General features: G+C 44.1%; 1 long non-coding RNA gene across 1 annotated transcript in view; it reads left to right on the forward strand.

Moving 5' to 3' along the window:
- The window catches only part of LOC136884390 (uncharacterized), a 130,013-nt gene that overhangs the window by 105,555 nt on the left and 1,966 nt on the right, over positions 1-22,492 (forward strand). Inside the window, exons 3-4 of the long non-coding RNA XR_010861356.2 lie at positions 313-377; positions 18,253-18,388. This is a non-coding gene — a long non-coding RNA (uncharacterized lncRNA). The remainder of the gene's footprint in view (positions 1-312; positions 378-18,252; positions 18,389-22,492) is intronic.

Below are 22,492 nucleotides of genomic sequence, written 5' to 3' on the forward strand. Positions count from 1 at the left end.
GGAGGTATTTATTTTCACGTAAAATGTGACTGAAATATTCTAATTTTAGACATTAATTTTATGAAATTTTATGACTGTCCAGTTCCTGCTTTTAGTATTTTTAAAAATTCATTTTTGTGTCCAAACATTAGCTCCTTTGAGTCTCTCATGATCCCTTTATACCTAAAATATGTTATTATCAGACGATCTTACTTCGATGCAGATCACTGGGTGCGAGGAAGCAGAGCACGACGACAGCTGACGACGTCTAGCCTAGCAGCACCAATGGAATTATGTATACTTATTGAAATAAACCACTCTATCTTGTTTCAGGTCTGGTGTATAGTGCTTGTATTAGCAGTGGTGGTCATTGCTGAACCAGAAGCTGAACCTGGACAGTAAGTATTGTAGTAATCACAATCTTGTGATATTAATATACTGTAATATACTCTTTATGATATGAGTAAAAAAACTGGACTCACAGATAATGTCCCCCTGTGGGTGGGGGCGGTAGAATAACACCCACGGTAACCCCTGCCTGTCGTAAGAGGCGACTAAAAGGGGCCCCAGGGGCTCTGAACTTTGGAGCGTGGGTTGGCGACCACGGGGCCCTCAGCTGAGTCATGGCATTGCTTCCACTTACTTGTGTCAGGCTCCTCACTTTCATCTGTCCTATCCGACCTCCCTTGGTCAACTCTTGTTCTTTTCCGACCCCGACGCTATTAGGTTTGCGAGGGCTAGGGAGTCTTTCATTTTCACGCCCTTCGTGGCCCTTGTCTTCCTTTGGCCGATATCTTCATTTTTCGAAGTATCGGATCCCTTCCATTTTCCGCTCTGATTAGTGTTACATAGAGGATGGTTGCCTAGTTGTACTTCCTCTTAAAACAATAATCACCACCACCACCACCACCTTGTCTTCCTTTGGCCGATACCTTCATTTTTCGAAGTGTCGGACCCCTTCCATTTTTCCCTCTGATTAGTGTTATATAGAGGATGGTTGCCTAGTTGTACTTCCTCTTAAAACAATAATCACCACCACCTCACAGATAATGCGTTTTGCTGATGATGTTATACTGTGTAGAGCAGGGCCTCGCAGGGTGCATGCGCCCGTGCACTGCACGGCGCAAGGTGCAGGAGACGACTTCACTAGGTTGACCAGAGTGCAAACCTCCACTCCTCTTCCCCTACTCCTGTCTCACTGGTTCGGCCTGTCTCCGCCTTCTCCACCTTCCCCGCTAATTCTCCCTTTACTGCGAAAAGTTTATGTGCGGTGAGCGGTGACACTGTATGGGACAACGTTACCGGTGTTAAAACACTCTTCTTTTCCTTTACCTGAGTCCTGGCATTGCTTCCACTTACTTGTGCCAGGCTCCTCACTTTCATTTATCCTATCCGACCTCCCTTGGTCAACTCTTTATCTTTTCCGACCCCGATGGTATTACGTATGGAGGCGAAGGGAGTCTTTCATTTTCATGCCCTTCGTGGCCCTTGTGTTCCTTTTGCCGATACCTTCATTTTTCGAAGTGTCGGACCCCTTCCATTTTCTCTCTCTGATTAGTGTTGTATAGAGGATGGTTGCCTAGTTGTACTTCCTCTTAAAATAATAATCACCACCACCACTTTTCCTTTATCTTTGTAATGAAACCAGTTATGCCTGGAACAAGGGACCGTCTGACAGCAATTCTGAGAGCCTTCTTTAAATTACAATGAGAAATAGGCCTACCCGCACGCAATCTAGTTTTCATACAAGTCAAAACAGGAAAAAATACCTTTCACATGTGCATGTGGAACCAAACATAGAAATAATCATAGCTGCTTCACGATGCAGCTTAGGAAAATTTTCCTTCGACAAATTCTCGTAGAATTTGAGCAAAGCCTTTGTATTGGAAAACAGATCTTTAGAGAGGTCTAGAGAGACTGACACATCGATGGAAAAAGTGCATACAGTTACAAGGAGATTATATCGATAAGGTGGACGTAACGACTGATGTGTAATGTACTCCATTTGGGTAGAAAAAACTAGAGTGTAAAACAATAGTACGAACTTCGTATTAGTTTTTTTACTGGATTTGCTCAGTTCTGTCGAGAACCAGCCTTATATACAAGGAAGCATTCAAAATTAAACAATCGATAGGGAATCTGCCACCTAGGTGACAGCACTGTCAGTGTTGACTGAGTGAATGATTAATTTGTTGTTAATATAATTTCCATTTTAATTAATTAATTAATTAATTAATTAATTAATTACTGTCACTGCAGATTGCTATAGGACAAAAAATACCGTCTGCATTAGAAGTTATAGTAATTCACTTAATGGAATACTTGATAAATTAAATGTTTCTGTGTCCGCATCTAGTTATTCTTCATAAACAATATAAATTACTCTGCAGAATTTGTACTGAAGTTTTCAGTGCAAGAACGACCACTTCTTGGCTCAGTTGCATAGGAACCGAAAATAAATTGCCATACACTTTCATCCATGATCCGTGATTAAGCTTATTTTTTATACTGACCAGAAAAATATTCCGTCAAGATTACGTGTATTTAGCAGATTATGCAAAACTTAAAATATTACGGCATTGTGGTTAACTTAGCCGTTTCATAGATAAATCAAACTTTTTTTAAGTTTACATTTTCTTACGCAAAAAAATCATTCAGCATACAATAAGAACGTGACTGTAACTCAGATGAAGAAAGATTCGCAGCCATCTACATTTTAATAGGTTGGTAAAAGAAGTTGTTAAACACTGCGGTGAGTTATTAAGGCTTGACAGCAGTGATAATGAACAGTTCTGCTTTCGGGAAGCGGAGTGGCAGGTCCCCACATTCGACTGTCCTGATAATGGTTTTCTCCTCACTAAGGTGAACTCTGGGACAGTTCCATTTATAGACCACGGTCGCACCCGTCTCATCCTTCTCCGCGAATCAGGGTAAGGAATATTTAAAAATATATGAAATAATGTTCCATTTGGCATAGCTCTTTATTTAGCAAATAATATATTATTTACTTTTAAAATAAAGGCATGTATACTGACAACTGGGTTATAGTGAGAATTTATGGTAGAATTTCTTAGCATAAGCTACTTACAGGTGTTCCACAAGGCTCTAACATTTCACCTTTGTTATTCATAGATTACACGGATATTTTAGTGAAAGCTATAAGGTGGCAGGGAGGTGGAAATGCAGAAAGTACTTTGCCGTATGTCGACGACTTGGACTTAATGCCCCCCTGTGGGTGGGGGCGTTAGAATAACACCCACGGTATCCCCTGCCTGTCGTAAGAGGCGACTAAAAGGGGCCTGAGGGGCTCTGAACTTTGGAGCGTGGGTTGGCGACCACGGGGCTCTTAGCTGAGTCCTGGCATTGCTTCCACTTACTTGTGCCAGGCTCTTCAATTTTATCTATCCAGTCAGACCTCTCTTGGTCAACCCTTGTTCTTTTCCGACCCCGACGCTATTAGGTTTGCGAGGGCTAGGGAGTCTTTCATGTTCACGCCCTTCGCGGCCCTTGTCTTTCTTTGACCGATATCTTCATTTTTCGAAGTGTCGGATCCCTTCCATTTTCCCTCTGATTAGTGTTATATAGAGGATGGTTGCCTAGTTGTACTTCCTCTTAAAACAATAATCACCACCACCACCACGTTAGAATAACACCCACGGTATCCCCTGCCTGTCGTAAGAGGTGACTAAAAGGGGCCCCAGGGGCTCTGAACTATGGAGCGTGCGCTGGCGACCACGGGGCCCTCAGCTGAGTCCTAGCATTGTTTCCACTTACTTGTGCCAGTCTCCTCACTTTCATCTATCCTATCCGACCTCCCTTGGTCAACTCTTGTTCTTTTCCGACCCCGACGCTATTAGGTTTGCGAGGGCTAGGGAGTCTTTCAGTTTCACGCCCTTCGTGGCCCTTGTCTTCTTTTGGCCGATATCTTCATTTTTCGAAGTGTCGGACCCCTTTCCTTTTTCCCTCTGATTAGTGTTATATAGAGGATGGTTGCCTAGTTGTACTTCCTCTTAAAACAATAATCACCACCACCACCACTTGGACTTAATGGCATACTGTGCTGAAAGCCTGCAGTGTAATATCTTGGCACGTGAAAATATGTGTAATGAGTATGGTATCAAAATGAGCCTTTCCAGAAATAAAGTGATGTATGTATGTAAGAAATCCAAGAGAACTGAATGTCATGTTAGGAATACAAAGGCGGAAGCAGAAGATGATTTCAAGTATACTCATGTTGAAAAAAAAAAAAACAGAACACCTTGAAAGACCACGGATAGGAAGTTCATATTCACAGGGCATGTTCATTAGTATGTTCTGCAGAAACGATTAACATTTCAGTCACCTAGGTTCAGCATGTGTCCTGTTGCCTAGTAGACACTGGGTTCTCCATGGGAACAAGATGAATTGATCCATGCGTAATGGTATCGACACGTACAAGGTGCGAATGGCGTCCTGGGCTATAGTCATCCATGCTGCATTCACGTAGTTCCACAGTTCATCTTTGGTGTTCGGCAATACGTCACAGCGCCGCACAAGTCGTTTCACGGTATCCCACACAATTTCGATTGGCGACAAGTCCGGTGATCCGGCGGGGCAGGGCAAAAGTCTGACAACAAGAAGGCATGTGTTCGTGCAGCAACATGTGGTCGCGCATTGTCCTGTTGAAATATGGTGCCTGGGGTGTCGTACAGAAAGGGTATCGCTACGGGTCGCAGGATGTCATTCACGTAGGTCAAACTGGTCACAGTGCCCTGGACAAGCACCAACTGTGATTTGTGGTTGTACCCAATAGCACCACACAGCGTAAGACCTTGAGTTGGCGCTGCATGTCTTGTGCGAATGCAGTCAATGCGATGTCTCCCGTCCTGTCTGCAGTGAACCAAAATGTGGCCATCATTTTCAAACAAACAGAACCTGGATTCGTCATATAACACTATCTGCTGCCATTCCTGTCCCCAGTGCCGTCGCTCTATACACCATTACAGTCTAGCATGTTTATGCACATAAGCGAAAGGTAGGTGGAGAATTGGACGACGCGCCGGTAACCCAGACATTAATAAACGGCGACAGACTGTCACTCCTGATAGTGTACGATGTGTTACACTGTTCTACTGTTTCGCCAGAGCCAAGGAGGACGCAGATTTGTCCTGCAATGCCATTCGCAGCAATTCCCCGGATGGATGCATCACGTTCTCTCGTGCTAATAATGCGCCCTCTTTCAAACTCAGTCATTTGAGGGCACGGTCTGCGAGGCATCCTGCACTTATGCTCAAGTCTCACTGATCCATTACCTGCGGTTTATTGCGACAATGAGAGCCGCTGGTACATTTTACCAGTGGTACGGCGAGATATCGATGTGGACCTTGAATTTGAGGGCCGACATGGTTCAAATGCTAATCACTTCTTCAGAACATATTAATGCACATGTCCTGTGAATATGAACTTCCTATCTCTAGTCTTTCAAGGTGTTCTGGTTTTTATGTGTATGAGTGTATTTAGGTTGTGTGTTCTCCCTGGAAGGTATTTTTTTTTTTTTTGCTAGTGGCTTTACGTCGCACCGACACAGATATGTCTTATGGCGACGATGGGATAGGATAGGCCTAGGAGTTGGAAGGAAGCGGCCGTGGCCTTAATTAAGGTACAGCCCCAGCATTTGCCTGGTGTGAAAATAGGAAGCCACGGAAAACCATCTTCAGGGCTGCCGACAGTGGGAATCGAACCCACTGTCTCCCGGATGCAAGCTCACAGCCGCGCGTCCCCAGGGGCTCTGAACTATGGAGCGTGGGTTGGCGACCACGGGGCCCTCAGCTGAGTCCTGACATTGCTTCCACTTACTTGTGCCAGGCTCCTCACTTTCATCTATCCTATCCGACCTCCCTTGGTCAATTCTTGTTCTTCTCCGACCCCGACGCTATTAGGTTTGCGAGGGCTAGGGAGTCTTTCATTTTCACGCCCTTCGTGGCCCTTGTCTTCCTTTGGCCGATATCTTCATTTTTCGAAGTGTCGGATCCCTTCCCTTTTTTCCCTCTGATTAGTGTTATATAGAGGATGGTTGCCTAGTTATACTTCCTCTTAAAACAATAATCACCACCATCACCATCCTGGCATTTCTTCCACTTACTTGTGCCAGGCTCCTCACTTTCATCTATCCTATCCGACCTCCCTTGGTCAATTCTTGTTCTTTTCCGACCCCGACGCTATTAGGTTTGCGAGGGCTAGGGAGTCTTTTATTTTCACGCCCTTCGTGGCCCTTGTCTTCCTTTGGCCGATATCTTCATTTTTCGAAGTGTTGGATCCCTTCCATTTTTCCCTCTGATTAGTGTTATATAGAGGATGGTTGCCTACTTGTACTTCCTCTTAAAACAATAATCACCACCACCACCACCACCACCACCAAGGTAATTTTTTTTTTTGCTAGGGGCTTTACGTCGCACCGACACAGATATGTCTTATGGCGACGATGGGATAGGATAGGCCTAGGAGTTGGAAGGAAGCGGCCGTGGCCTTAATTAAGGTACAGCCCCAGCATTTGCCTGGTGTGAAAATGGGAAGCCACGGAAAACCATCTTCAGGGCTGCCGACAGTGGGATTCGAACCCACTGTCTCCCGGATGCAAGCTCACAGCCGCGCGCCTCTACGCGCACGGCCAACTCGCCCGGTGGAAGGTAATTTAGTAAGTGAGATTGAATCAAGGTGCAGTAAAGCTAATGCAGTGAGCTGGCAGTTGCGAAGCTGTAAGAAGGAAGTGAGCTCCCGGACGAAACTATCTTTGCTTTATGGGAGTGAAACCTGGGTGTCCTAATGATACCTTACCCGTAAGTTAGAAGTAACATAAAGAATGGTCGCTGGTACAAACAACTGGGAGCAATGGCAGGAGGGTAATCGAAATGAGATAATAAAGGCTAAGTTAGGAGTGAAGTCGGTTGATGACGCTGTACGCACAAGCGGGTTTGGGCGGTGGGGTCTTGTGAGACGAATTGAGGAGGATAGGTTACCTCAGAGAATAATGGAATCTGTTATTGAGGGTAAGAGAAGTAGAGGGAGACCAAGACGACGATGGTCAGACTCAGTTTCTAACAATTTAAATATAAGAGGTATAGAGCTAAATGAGGCCACAGAACTAATTACAAATAGAAGATTACTGAGCGAGTTGGCTGTGCGGTTAAAGGCGCGCAGGTGTGAGCTTGCATTCAGGAGTGTTCGAACACCAACGTCGGCAGCCCTCAGGAGACCCAGGGGCTCTGAACTTTGGAGCGTGGGTTGGCGACCACGGGGCCCTCAGCTGAGTCCTAACATTGCTTCCACTTACTTGTGCCAGGCTCCTCACTTTCATCTATCCTATCCAACCTCCCTTGGTCAACTCTTGTTCTTTTCCGACCCCGACGCTATTAGGTTTGCGAGGGCTAGGGAGTCTTTCATTTTCACGCCCTTCGTGGCCCTTGTCTTCCTTTGGCCGATACCTTCATTTTTCGAAGTGTCGGATCCCTTCCATTTTTCCGTCTGATTAGTGTTATATAGAGGATGGTTGCCTAGTTGTACTTCCTCTTAAAACAATATCCCCCTGTGGGTGGGGGCGGTAGAATAACACCCACGGTATCCCCTGCCTGTCGTAAGAGGCGACTAAATGGGGCCCCAGGGGCTCTGAACTTTGGAGCGTGGGTTGGCGACCACGGGGCCCTTAGCTGAGTCCTGGCATTGCTTCCACTTACTTGTGTCAGGCTCCTCACTTTCATCTATCCTATCCAACCTCCCTTGGTCAACTCTTGTTCTTTTCCGACCCCGACGCTATTAGGTTTGCGAGGGCTAGGGAGTCTTTCATTTTCACGCCCTTCGTGGCCCTTGTCTTCCTTTGGCCGATATCTTTATTTTTCGAAGTGTCGGATCCCTTCCATTTTTCTCTCTGATTAGTGTTATATAGAGGATGGTTGCCTAGTTGTACTTCCTCTTAAAACAATAATCACCACCACCACCACCAGCCCTCAGGATGGTTTTCAGTGGTTTCCCCATTTTCCCATCAGGCAAATGGTCACGGCCGCTTCCTAACCCACTCCTAGCCCTTTCCTGTCCCACCGTCCCCATAAGATATATCTGAGTTGGTGTGAGGTGAAGCAGATTGTAAACAAATATAAGATTGTGGCGGCGTTTGATAAATTCGCAGAGGCTCTCAGACTGATCGCTGAAAGATGTAACAGTCTACAATGAAGAAGTATGTATGTAATATCGTATATACTGGGTTATTAACTTTTTCTGGATTCACTAGGATTATGAAGTAACATGTCAGTGAACTTACGAAATCATTGAAATGTTCGAGAAAAGTGTCCCATTGTTACTGATTCTAGATCCGGTCACGCTATGCTAACAGCGACACGGGCGGACCACGTAGCGAGCTCGCTCGGTTTGTACTAATATGACCGTCGTTGTCCGTACGTAACAACACATGTTTGTCAGCTTGGAGCTCTCTGTCCTATTCCCGTCACGGTAGAATCGTTGCAGTGACGTGTTTACTGCAGATTACACAGAACATGTTCCGCTTACGTGCCACAGAGAGCGGCTCCATTGAACAGATACCATCAAACACTCCAGCCGCTGCATTTACAGATGCGTGGTGTTTGGTCAAACATCAACATGTAAACACCACCAACAAGTACTCCTTGTCTTCGCTTCAGAATTATTTGAGAGTTGCCAAAAATATGGAACTTCGTCACCGGGAAAGAAAGATGACGATGAAGAATATTTTAGAAGCTACAAGTATGTAATAGGGGGCTGCGTGGTCGAGGCGGTAAAGGCGTTCTCGGTTCTCCCGGAAGGACGTGGGTTCGAATCCCCGTCAGGAAGTCGTAAAATTTAAGAAACGAGGTTTCCACTTCCGGAGGTGCATGTGGCCCTGTGGTTCAATCAACCTACACCAAAATGAGTACCAGGTTAATCCCTGGGGGCAAAGGCGGCCGGGCGTAGAGTTAACCACTCTACCCCATCACGTGCCGAGGTTACGAATGGTGGAAGCCTTTACCTTCCACCCCTCCAAGGGCCTTCATGGTCTGTACGGAGATGACTTTGCTTACTTTTGCAAGTATGTAGTAATACGTGACTGTTGACTGTCACTATCGCAGCATGCGGTCTCCAGTTTTGCCTGGAATTCCAATGACAGGAAAAAGATATTTTAGTTCGAAAATTCTACATACAGTGACCAGGCTTCGAACCTAAGCACTTTGGTGAGAATGCAATGGCAATGACACTCAGACAACAAACTCATGGTGTATACAGTCGCACGAAGGGACTTTCTGTCGGCTAGGTCGTCCTCTGTTCTTCTTACAGTCCGAGGATTAGACTATTATTCACCTAGCTAACTTATTCTCCTCCATTCACCTCACATCACTACACTATTCAATACGTTCATTCCTAAATTAGTCTTCATTCTTAATCATCATCATCATTATTAATAATAATAATAATAATAATAATAATAATAATAATACCGAGCTCGATAGCTGCAGTCGCTTAAGTGCGGCCAGTATCCAGTATTCGGGAGATAGTAGGTTCGAACCCCACTGTCGGCAGCCCTGAAGATGGTTTTCCGTGGTTTCCCATTTTCACACCAGGCAAATGCTGGGGCTGTACCTTAATTAAGGCCACGGCCAATTCCTTCCCACTCCTAGCCCTTCCCTGTCCCATCGTCGCCATAAGACCTATCTGTGTCGGTGCGACGTAAAGCAACTAGCAATAATAATAATAATAATAATAATAATAATAATAATAATAATAATAATAATGTGTGCCTTTCTGTACGTCACTGAAAATGTGATGATTTAACGCACTATGAAATCTCCTAAGATAGGTCTCTCATAGTCAAGTGACTTTAAAATACTGTCAATCGGTGCTCGGATTCCATCCCACACCAACACAAAAGATGAACATCTCTCCGAATACTCTTCACCACGAACCTCTAAACGGGTTTATGATAAGGAAGTGAGAATTCCTTGCATCGCGGCATTTGCTCGGTGTTGAATATTGACCCCCTGTGGGTGGGGGCGGTAGAATAACACCCACGGTATCCCCTGCCTGTCGTAAGAGGCGACTGAAAGGGGCCTCAGGGGCTCTGAACTTTGGAGCGTGGATTGGCGACCACGGGGCCCTTAGCTGAGTCCTGACATTGCTTCCACTTACTAGTGCCAGGCTCCTCACCTTCATCTATCCTATCCGACCTCCCTTGGTCAACTCTTGTTCTTTTCCGACCCCGACGCTATTAGGTTTGCGAGGGCTAGGGAGTCTTTCATCTTCACGCCCTTCGTGGCCCTTGTCTTCCTTTGGCCGATATCTTCATTTTTCGAAGGGTCGGTCCCTTCCATTTTTTCTCTCTGATTAGTGTTATATAGAGGATGGTTGCGTAGTTGTACTTCCTCTTAAAACAATAATCACCACCACCACCACCTCAGGGGCTCTGAACTTTGGAGCGTGGGTTGGCGACCGCGGTGCCCTCAGCTGAATCCTGGCATTTCTTCCACTTACTTGTGCCAGGCTCCTCACTTTCATCTATCCTATCCGACCTCCCTTGGTCAACTCTTGTTCTTTTCTGACCCCAACGCTATTAGGTTTGCGAGGGCTAGGGAGTCTTTCATTTTCACGCCCTTCGTGGCCCTTGTCTTCCTTTGGCCGATATCTTCATTTTTCGAAGGGTCGGTCCCTTCCATTTTTTTCTCTCTGATTAGTGTTATATAGAGGATGGTTGCCCAGTTGTACTTCCTCTTAAAACAATAATCACCGAGCTCGATAGCTGCAGTCGCTTAAGTGCGGCCAGTATCGAGTATTCGGGAGATAGTAGGTCCGAACCCCACTGTCGGCAGCCCTGAAAATGGTTTTCCGTGGTTTCCCATTTTCACACCAGGCAAATGCTGGGGCTGTACCTTAATTAAGGCCACGGCCGCTTCCTTCCCACTCCTAGCCCTTCCCTGTCCCACCGTCGCCATAAGACCTATCTGAGTCGGTGCGACGTAAAGCAACTAGCAAAAAAACAAAACAATAATCACCACCATCACCACCACTGTTGAATATTGGAATATCACATAAAACAGAGAAATATAAATTAGTATAAGGATGCGCTCGCTGGAGGTTTTGAGCACAATAGTAATCTCAACGCAGCAACATTCATCCTTGAAAAACGTAGCTCAGTAGGATAACCCTGGAGTGTGGTTAACCGCCTCTCTCAGACGTTCTATGACTTGGAAGGACACGAGATATCTTGCAAGTTTCAATACACGAACAAAATAAACCTTTCGTCACCTTCTCCGTTCTTACTAACCACAACTTCTCCATTATCTCAGTGATTACAACCTTTTGTTGCCGGTAGACCAGAGGATTTGGAAAGTCCCTTTATCGTGCTATTGTGTTCATGCGGTCCACGTGCAATCAACCGACATCAATTTAAGTACAACAAATATTTTATTTTTCAAATTATGAATACTGGAGTAAGCAATATAATATTAATGCAATATCCTTTTAAGACCAGACTCCCACGTTTCTGAATAATTACGACGATATCACTTTCTGATTACAAATACGTACGTATGAAGGAGATCAACGCGTGAACAGCATAGATGGGGTCAAATAAAAATATCTGCACAGAAACCATGATTATTTTAATACAATTTATTTATTTATTTAATCTCACCCCGAACATTCCAGGTCTGCCAAATGACTTAGAATAGTACACAGTAAAATTTTGATGAAATATGATTAATTTTTGAAATCAATACTATTAATATTAAAAAACAATCTTTTTCTTCTTATTCTTCTTCTTCTTCTTCTCCATTATCTTTTTACCCTCCAGGGTCGGTTCTTCCCTCGAACTCAGCGGGGGATCCCACCTCCACCGCCTCAAGGACAGTGTCCTGGAGCTTCAGACTGTGGGTCTGGGGATACAACTGAGGAGAATGACCAGTACTTCTCCCAGGGGGCTTCACCTGCTATACTGAACAGAGGCCTTGCAGGGGAAGGGAGATGGGAAGGAATAGACAAGGAAGAGGGAAGGAAGCGGCCGTGGCCTTAAGTTAGGTACTATCCCGTCATTTGCCTGGAGGAGAAATGGGAAATCACGGAAAACCACTTCCAGAATGGCTGAGCAGGGAATCGAACCCCTCTCTACTCACTTGACCTCCCGAGGCTGAGTGGACTCCGTTCCAGCCCTCGTACCACTTTTCAAATTTCGTGGCAGAGCCGGGAATCGAACCCGGGCCTCTGCGGGTGACAGCTAATCACACTAACCACTACACCACAGAGGCGGACATTAAAAAAATTACAGGTTACAATTAACCATTTTAAATGCTGTGAACTCCGCATAAATGAGGTAGAAGAATCTATAGAACATGTAAATAACTCTAAGATTTCATTAATCTTTCAAACGGGTGAGTTGGCCGTACAGTTACGGGCGCGCAGCTGTAGGCTTACATCCGGGAGATAGTGGGTTCGAACCCCAAAGTCAGCAGCACTGAAGATGGATTTCCGTGGATTTCCATTTTCAAACGAGGAAAATGTTGGGGTTTTACCTTAATTAAGGCCACAGCCACTTACTTCCCACTCCTAGGCTTTTCGTATCCAATAGTCGACGTAAGACCTCTCTGCGTCGGTGCGACGTACAGTGAATTCTCCGAGTTTTCTTTGGCACCAGTAACCCTTCATTCTCTTGTTTACAGATTTTTTCTTTGCAGGCGCCCTTTCTGTTTCACCTTGGTCGCTGCTTCAGGTGGCTGGAGTCCTTCAAAAGTGATGGTGGTGGTGATTATTGTTTTAAGAGGAAGTACAACTAGGCAACCATCCTCTATATAACACTAATCAGAGAGAAGGAATGGAAGGGGTCCGACACTTCGAAAAATGAAGGTATCGACCAAAGGAAGACAAGGGCCGCGAAGGGCATGAAAATGAACGACTCCCTAGCCCTCGCAAACCTAATAGCGTCGGGGTCGGAAAAGAACAAGAGTTGACCAAGAGAGGTCGGATAGGATAGATGAAAGTGAGGAGCCGGGCACAAGTAAGTGGAAGAAATGCCGCGACTCAGCTGAGGGCCCCGTGGTCGCAACCCACGCTCCAAAGTTCAGAGCCCCTGAGGCCCCTTTTAGTCGCCTCTTACGACAGGCAGGGGATACCGTGGGTGTTATTCTACCGCCCCACCCACAGGGCGTGGAGTCCTTCAAAGTTTTATATCCAGTTTCTGAATGTAGTCCTTTTCCATAATCATTTTTCGTTGGACTTGTTAAAATGGTTGAAATTGTTTTTTATGAGATTATCGTTGCTCATTCTTGAAATATGTCCGAAGAATTTAATCCTTGGTTTTCATATGACATCTGACATCCTGCCACATATTTTTTACAGTTCTTTGTTGGTGCGTAATCGGTGGCGGCGCATGTTGTTCGTCCGAAGATTTCTATAAGGATTCTTCCTTGTCGACTTCTTCGATGTCTTTTCTGGTTGTTTATCCTCGGTCTTCTGAAGCTCATAAGCACTGTAACGCTCACAGACATTCTGATAAGATAATTTAGGACCTCTCAGGGTGTATGTACCGGTGCATTGCGCGGCGCAAGGTGCAGAAGACGACTCGGCTAGGTTGACCAGTGTGCAGACCCCCACTTCTCGATTTTAACCAATAGCTCTGTCCCTCTCTTTCCCTACGCCTGTCTTTCTCACTCCGCCTGTTTCCTCCTTCCTCACTTCTTCTGCAGCGCCCCATCATCCGGGCAGAGTTGAGCCGAGATAAAACACTGGGCCGAACCGAGCCTGACCGATGCACGGTGCACGCAACCAATGCGCCTCGGTTTGCACGCGTGATATTTTGGACGTTTGAGAGGCCGTGGGATAACTGATAGTGTCTTACCTTAATCTTAATTGAGATCGCTTTCTTTCTTGCATTATTATTAATTCGGTCAAGTGGCCGTGTGGTTAGGGTCGCGCAGCTGTGAGCCTGCATTCGGGAGATAGTGGGTTCGAACCCCACTGTCGACAGTCCTGAAGATGGCTTTTCGTGTTTTCCAGTTTTTACACCAGACAAATCGTGGGGCTGTACCTTAATTACGGCCACGGCTGCTTCCTTCCCCACTCTCAGCTCTTTCTTCACACCATCGTCGCCATAAGACTTATCTGTGTCGGTGGGACGTAAAACAAATTGTAAACAAAAAAAGAAATAATTGGGGGATGGAAAAGACGTAGTGGCAACATATCTATACGGGGGTGAATCACTTAAAACTTACACCCCCAAATAAACGGCCTGGAAAAACATGAAACATCCACAAGGACAAGGTCATTTAATTCACAAGCGATGTGACAGGTACTGTTGATCATAATTGCAAGAGTATATCTTTACAAGTTCAAACCAACTGAAACACACATGTCACAGTAAAGGGTGCCCAAACAGTCGCTTTAATACACAGTGCAACGATCATGAAGATGCCGAATGGCATTTTGCGATAGGTTGTCCCAAGCATTTTGCACCTTGAGATGCAATTCGGCAATGTTTCTCGCGGGCTCTGAAGAACGCGTAAGTTCCCGCTTCAATTGGCGAGAGATCCGGTGATCTTGCAGGCCAGGGCAGTTGTTGTACACCACGTAGAGCACATTGGGTCGCAGCAGCTTTATGTGGACATGCAATGTCATGCTGAAAAAGCGCATCACCTTCCTGTGGTAGAAATGGCAGTAGGCCGGAGACAACAACCTATGCAATGTAGCGGGCACTGGTTATATTACCCTTCAGAAACAGCAATTGTGACCGCGAGTTGTAACTGATGGCCCCCTCACACCATGCAGTCTGGGGTGGGACCTGGGTGTCGTGGGTGAATGCACTCTGGACATGGCCGCTCACCAGGTCTACGCCGTACTCGTGTACGTCTATCACTTGCATACAGACAGAATCTACTCTCGTCACTGAAAGCAACAGAGCGCCATTCCCCTGTCACATCCACGGTATCCCCTAACTGTCGTAAGAGGCGACTAAAAGGGTCCCCAGGGGCTCTGAACTTTGGAGCGTGGGTTGGCGACCACGGGGCCCCTAGCTGAGTCCTGGCATTGCTTCCACTTATTTGTGCCAGTCTCCTCACTTTCATCTATCCTATCCGACCTCCCTTGGTCAACTCTTGTTCTTTTCCGACCCCGACGCTATTAGGTTTGCGAGGGCTAGGGAGTCTTTCATTTTCACGCCCTTCGTGGCCCTTGTCTTCCTTTGGCCGATACCTTCATTCTTCGAAGTGTCGGACAGCTTCCATTTTTCTCTCTGATTAGTGTTATATAGAGGATGGTTGCCCAGTTGTACTTCCTCTTAAAACAATAATCACCACCACCACCACCCCAGGGGCTCTGAACTTTGGAGCGTGGGTTGGCGACCACGGGGCCTCTAGCTGAGTCCTGGCATTGCTTCCACTTACTTGTGCCAGGCTACTCACTTTCATCTATCCTATCCGACCTCTCTTGGTCAACTCTTGTTCTTTTCTGACCCCGACGCTATTAGGTTTGCGAGGGTTAGGGAGTCTTTCATTTTCACGCCCTTCGTAGCCCTTGTCTTTCTTTGGCCGATACCTTCATTTTTTGAAGTGTCGGACCCCTTCCATATTTTATCTCTGATTAGTGTTATATAGAGGATGGTTGCCTAGTTGTGCTTCCTCTTAAAACAATAATCACCACCACCACATTCCCCTGTCCAGTCGACTCTTTCACGACACCAGAGTAGCCGTGCTTTGCGGCATCGTGGTGTCCGTGGTAGCCTGGCCACAGGCACACGTGATCCTAATCCCGCTGCAAGCAGATTGTCCCCAATGTTCCTTGGTGACATAGCAGGTGCAGCATGTAACCGAATTTCGTTCCTCGATAATGTTCGGTCGGCCACCGCTGTTCGCACAGTGAGTCGATCATGACGTGCGTCTGTACTACGCGGACGTCCGGAGCCTGGGGCCTATTCCACGAACGAACTTTGCAACTTTTCACTTTGCACTTTGCAGTTCAGATTTTGTTCCACCATCACTTTTCAGATTTAGCTTGCAAAGTGAAAACTGAAAAGTTACAAATCTTTTCACTTTTCAAGCCTGTTATGTTCCTCCATTGGTACAGAAATGCAAAGTGCAAAGAAATGAAGTGAAAAGTTTTCATAAATCTTGCAAAGAGATCATTCCCTTTTCATATGTTAATTAACAAGTATGTACATTAGTTTCTCGGCGTAGAATTTGGTTTAGTGATATAAACACGTTATGACGAGAGCTTTTGTTGCATCAAGTGAGGACAGTGATGAAGAATCCAATAATAGAACGTACAAAGACAGGATTAATTTTCATAACCTCACTTCGACGTAATATCGCGAGTGATTTCGTATTATCCCAATAGAGGCTGACTATATTCTTGAAATGATCGGTCATTTATTGAAACATAAAGAAGTAAATTCCTTTCCGAAAAAGAACAAATTCTTATATGTTTACATTTTTTAATAAATGCTGCCCAGCTGTACTGTGTAACAGCAATGCATGGGACATCAAAATCAATTATTTGCAGAACTGTTACCAAAGTCGTAGATGTTATAGTAAATGTAATATTTCCTAACAGTACGTTGGCCTGATAATCCGCTTAATATAGCGACGGGATTTCCAATGAAGGGCGAATGTCCTTCTGTGTGTGGATGTGTTGACGGTACTCTCGTTAACATTGATGTGTGTCATCATTTGGGAGGTCATCTTTAAAGTTGTCAAAAAAGGAAGTCACGTTTCTCCTTGACAACTTCCAGCACAGACAGCTTCTTATAATAACCTTTCTTTCCCACGATAAAAACTTTAACGGTACGACAATTATACCGCCAAGGTCGCCGCGAAAAGTAATGCATTAAAATCATAGAGTATTAGGCCTATACAGTTTGCTCATGGAATAAACTCGATCGGATCACTCATTCGCAAAGACTTTTCACTTTGCGAAGAAATTGAAAAGTACAGCCTAGTTCATGGTGGAACAGAAATTGAAAAGTGAAAAGTGCAAAGTTGAAAAGTTGTAAAGTTCGTTCGTGGAACAGGCCCCTGGTCTACGGGTGTGGAGAATGTTCCACAGACCACTGCTGAAAGCAGCGATACACTACCAATACATTGCACCCAACATGTGTAGCAATCCGTCGATACGTCCATCCAGCTTCCCGTTCAAATGGCCGAAGTTGTTCAACAGGAGCACATACTGGTCGGCGGGGTATGGTCGTACCCTAGAATGAATGTTACAAACACTGTTCACCTCTAACCTCAGCACAGTTAATGCCTGCAGAGTCAAAACAGAGTGCGGACGGACAGCTCTCTTATTGTGGGCGAATGACGTCGATTAAAAATAATCATTCCTTTCCTAACTCTTAAAATGGATGAGAAAATTACCTGAACGAGCCCTTTTCTAAACGGTGCTACGGACATAACATTAATGTCTTTCAGAAAGATAGAGACTTCGTCATGTTTCACCAACAGCATCTGCTTTTCAAATGTCTCTAATCGTTCGAATTTACGCAGAATAACAAAAAAGAGAAGACATTTCACATATAAAATAAATTTGGAGTTCACATTTTTATTTACCAATGTATAGGAAAGAATTTGTGTTGTATTCACCACATCCAGTGTCATATAAACAATTTTACACAGATTCATAAAGAGAAATGGAATGTGTCACATGTTCCTCTACTGTCTTCGACATTTGATTTCCTTATATGAATTTAGAAGTACTGTTATTATTCTCATAACAGTAGATCAAAACAAAACGCATCCGTCTCATTTCATGACGCTTCAATAATAAGACAAAAAACTATTGTTTATCAAAACAAAAGATGATCAAAATGCGCAGCCACTCAGCTGATTCTGACACTTGTTAACTCTACGTAGACTCTAATCAGCTAACATTACTCGTGTTTAAAAATTACGGAAAATTTGTCTCAATACACATTCTAATAATTATTCAAATCTTTGTACGGGATAAAATAATGAGACCTTAGTTACTCTTATTTACTGTGAAAATAGCACATCAGTAGCACCCTTTACTTCAGAAGTATTTATTTGGGAATCACGTTTTAGGTGATTCACCCTGAATATGACCATTTATTACAGAACTAACGTGCTTCTACATTGTAATACATTGTATCGTGCTGCACCTATTGTCGTTGCAACGACTGAACGCGATATCTTTGTAACAGAATGATAATGAAGGAAACAAGTGTAAACCTGATATTGTCCATAATGAAGCCCGACTTCTTTATCTACCTCTAAACAATTGTGACTTCTTTGTGTGTGTTCACAGTGACATTCACATTCTGCACGTCCCAGTGAAGCTGCACACTGTCCATCACCACAAGATCAAGAGGCTCCCTGTACATCACCATCACTACCACCAAGATCTGCACCACGAGGACCACTACCACAATTATTATTGACAGGTGAGCCCTCAACATTGTTACGATCTCCGCTACCGCTACGTACACATCCTACCTTTCGCCGATCACGCTACCACAGCTTCATTCACTCTTCTGTTATGCTCACCTGTCGCCTGCCTACTCTGTTCATCACGCGATCCTGACGTCATCTTCTTCTCCACGCACCGCCTCCTCTACCTGTGTGTGTGCTTGCGCTAACCTCTAATGGACACGTGATTATGACGTTTCTGGAATATGCTGGTTTTCAACTTCTCTATTCTTCTCGATGTTTCTGTACGATTATATAATCTCGCTCCACCGCTCAAAATATTGAGTCTGGCTTCGTTACGGAGTGGTGGAAGCAGCCATACTACTGCTACGTTCGATATTGTCATTTACCATCTGGACTGTTATTTTCTTCAGGTTATCCGGTGAGCAAGTTTTATCATAATGTCATTTGGACATTAAATTCTTCATTGGGCCATCTGCCCCACTTGAACTTTACTTTGGCCAGCTTATTACGGCATCAAATATATATGCAAGACATTATTTCGACTAAAACCTTTCAAACACGAACTGTACTACGGACAATGGAATTTTGAAATCACAATATCTATTTCCTTGGACCATCGTTACCTTTTGGAATAATGTTTATTTAACACATTCTGCAGCGTAACTTCACCCGGCGAAGAGAATCCCTTTCCCCGTTCAATCCCTACTTCATTTTTATCCTTTTTTCCTTCTTTTCACTTTTTCTTTCAGGTTGCTTCCTCTATATCGACTTATATTATTCTTCATTGTATCCTTTATACTTATTCATACGGTTTTGATGTTTTATATAGTAAATGTGGCACATTTTCCTTGTCTTATAAGGTTTCCTCTATATATTTCAGTCTAGCAAACTCTTGTCTGCGATTTACTAAACTTGTTGAAAAATATTTACTATTTTTATTATCTGTTAAATACATATCCTGTTTGCTTTGTTAAATTCAAGATTTTCTTGTTCCTGTAACCTTCTTTTGGTCCTATTCCTTCTCACTGAGCAAATTCTGCTGTAAATTATTATTCTTATTATTATGATTATTATATCGTGCCACTTCTTCTACCACGTATATTTTTGAGCTATCAACTAATATTGTATACTATTTTATCTCTGCTTCGTATGTACCTACGACGATAGCTGAGGGTATCTGTATTATTCCTGAACACCCTCACTACCACTATATTGATAATCGGGCCCCTCAGAACAGTAAGATAACAGAGCAATCTCACCTCAGTATGATAGCAAACCAAACTTCTTCTCTCACCTCAACATCAGCTACAATTGGACATTCCCCCGCGAATCTCACTTTATGGAACATATTTAGCAAGTACCAGATTCCAGGAGTCTATCACAGATTCCAATATGTTGTTGTTTGAGTCATCAGTCCACAGAATGGTCTGATACAACAGCTCCTCATGCCACCCTATCCTATGCTAACCTTTATATTTATTCTCTAATCTGCTTCCCCCTGTGGGTGGGGGCGGTAGAATAACACCCACGGTATCCCCTGCCTGTCGTAAGAGGCGACTAAAAGGGGCCTCAGAACTTTGGAACGTGGGTTGGCGACCACGGGGCCCTCAGCTGAGTCCTGGCATTGCTTCCACTTACTTGTGCCAGGCTCCTCACCCTCATCTATCCTATGAGACCTCTCTTGGTCAACTCTTGTTCTTTTCCGACCCCGACGCTATTAGGTTTGCGAGGGCTAGGGAGTCTTTCATTTTCATGCCCTTCGTGGCCCTTGTCTTCCTTTGGCCGATACCTTCATTTTTCGAAGTGTCGGACCCCTTCCATTTTTCCTCTCTGATTAGTGTTATATAGAGGATGGTTACCTAGTTGTACTTCCTCTTAAAACAATAATCACCACCACCATCTCTAATCTGCTTGTCATATAATCCTATCCTTCTTACGCCTACACTTAGCTGAAAAACCGAACAAGTTCTGGGCATTTTAGGGTGTGTCCTATTATTCTATCTCTTCTTCTCGACAAATTTAGCGAATTTGATTCAATATCTCTTCATTTGTGACTCGACCTACCCATCCCAACTTTAGCATTCTTCTCTAACACCACATTAAAGAACCTTCTATTGAATTTCTTTCCGAGTTAATTAACGTCTATGTTTCACTTCCATACAACGATACACTCCAGACAAAAGTTTTCAAAAGCATCTTTCTAATTCCTGGTTTTCTTAAGAAAGGCCTTCCTTGCTTGAATTAGTTGCATTTTATGTCCTCCTAACTTCTGCCATCATTGGTTATTTTACTAACAAAGTAACAATATTCATCTACTTCCATGAACAATTCCAAACCTAATACTTCCTGCATCATCTGTCTTCGTTCGACTGCACACCATTACGTTTGGTTTGGACTTGTTCATTTACACCGTGTACTCCTTCCCCAAGACTCCTCCAAACCACTCAACAATTTCTCCAGATAATTTGCAGACTCAGATAAAATAACAATATCATCGGCAAATCTCGAAGTTTTCATTTCCTCTCATTGGATTGTGATTCCCTTTCCAAATTCCTGTTTGATTTCCTTAACCGCCTGATCTACTTGCATCACACCTTTCTGGTTTGCTGCTTCTTTTCCAAAGATCGTCTTCTGTTCGTTTTGTCCGATATTCCATAATTTGCTAAACTCAACGGTGAAAAAGTTGTTAACCTGTTTGTTTTACGTCGCACCGACACGGATTAGTCTTATGGCAACAATGGGAATGGAAAGGGTTGGGAGTGGGGAGAAAAGTTCATCCCTGCACTTACCTGATGTCAAATGAGAGAGCACAGTAGTGGGACTCGAACTCACTATCTTCTGAATGTCAACTGACAGCTACGTGACTCAAATCGTGTGCTGTGTGTGTATGAAGAAGACAGTATAGAGAAAAATACAAACTCTCAGTTCCCGGTGGCCCACATCCTCACAGAGTGCGCCGATCTCTCTGGCCTAAGACGGGGCCTCGGCCTGCAGGAAACACTCGAACGCATACTAGCCGATGACGCGACTACTGCTGATCTCGTCATCCGCTTTATGTGCGACAGTGGACTTATCAAGGGTATATAAATTACAAGTGTACTGTTACTCAGGGAACGTACATTTCCTTTTGATGCGTTAGTCTTTTCTTCGGCCTAAATCTATAATGTTTTTGTTTTGTTTTATTTTGTACTGCGTTTCCAAATTACTTTGTTGAATAAATAATTTCGTTTTTATATTTTAAAATTCTCTTCCACTTATTTGTTCAGAGAGGATGATTACCTCGTTGTACTTGCTCTTAAAACAAAACTCACTACCACCACCATCTCAGTTCCCGTGCCACACGAGACTAAAATATCCCTGACCCGACCAGGAAGCGAACCCCGTCCCTTCTAAACCTAAGGGTTATACGCTGACCATTCAGGCAAGGAGACGGATGGCCACGAGCTTAGTAAAATTTGTAATTTTATCACTTGTTGACTGCCAGAGAGAGAAAGGAAGGAATTTTTAAATGCACAATTATAGATCTTTTCATTATACAGACTTTCCTTCAAAAAGGTTCAAATATTTACAGAAGGGGCAATACGAAACAAACGAATAAAAAATGGTTCCATAGACATTAGTCTCAAACCAGATATCTTCTGAGTTACGGTCCGTTACCCCTACCATCAATGATGATGGGGCACCGGAGCATTTTCATCGTAGTATTAGGCGACACCCAACATGGGTCTTCCATGAGTGATAGATTGGTCGGGGAGGGACAATGTCTTGGCCCATCCCTTCGCCTGTACTCAACCCTTTATACAGGTATAAGAAGATTTTTCCTAATCTTCTCCCTTTTGAAGGAATAGTTTCCCACTGCAAATTAATTATATTCCTATTTATCTTCTGTCCACTTTTAATATTAACCCTCAGTTGGTCGCGCGTCGGCCCCTTCACCGCCGTTTTCCCTTCACTCAGTGATAATACTGGTTGATGTCTACAGTGTTTTTTTTTCCCATTGTAGCTTCTGTACCCTTGTTAAACTGTAAATTATGGTCGATATTATTTGTATTTCTTGCTTTGTCCTTGAGCGAAGTGTGGATAAACACAGGGTCGACCGTTAGACCGCAGTGCGC

This window comes from Anabrus simplex, chromosome 12 (assembly GCF_040414725.1).
Source record: "Anabrus simplex isolate iqAnaSimp1 chromosome 12, ASM4041472v1, whole genome shotgun sequence".
In the NCBI taxonomy this organism is placed as follows: domain Eukaryota; kingdom Metazoa; phylum Arthropoda; class Insecta; order Orthoptera; family Tettigoniidae; genus Anabrus; species Anabrus simplex.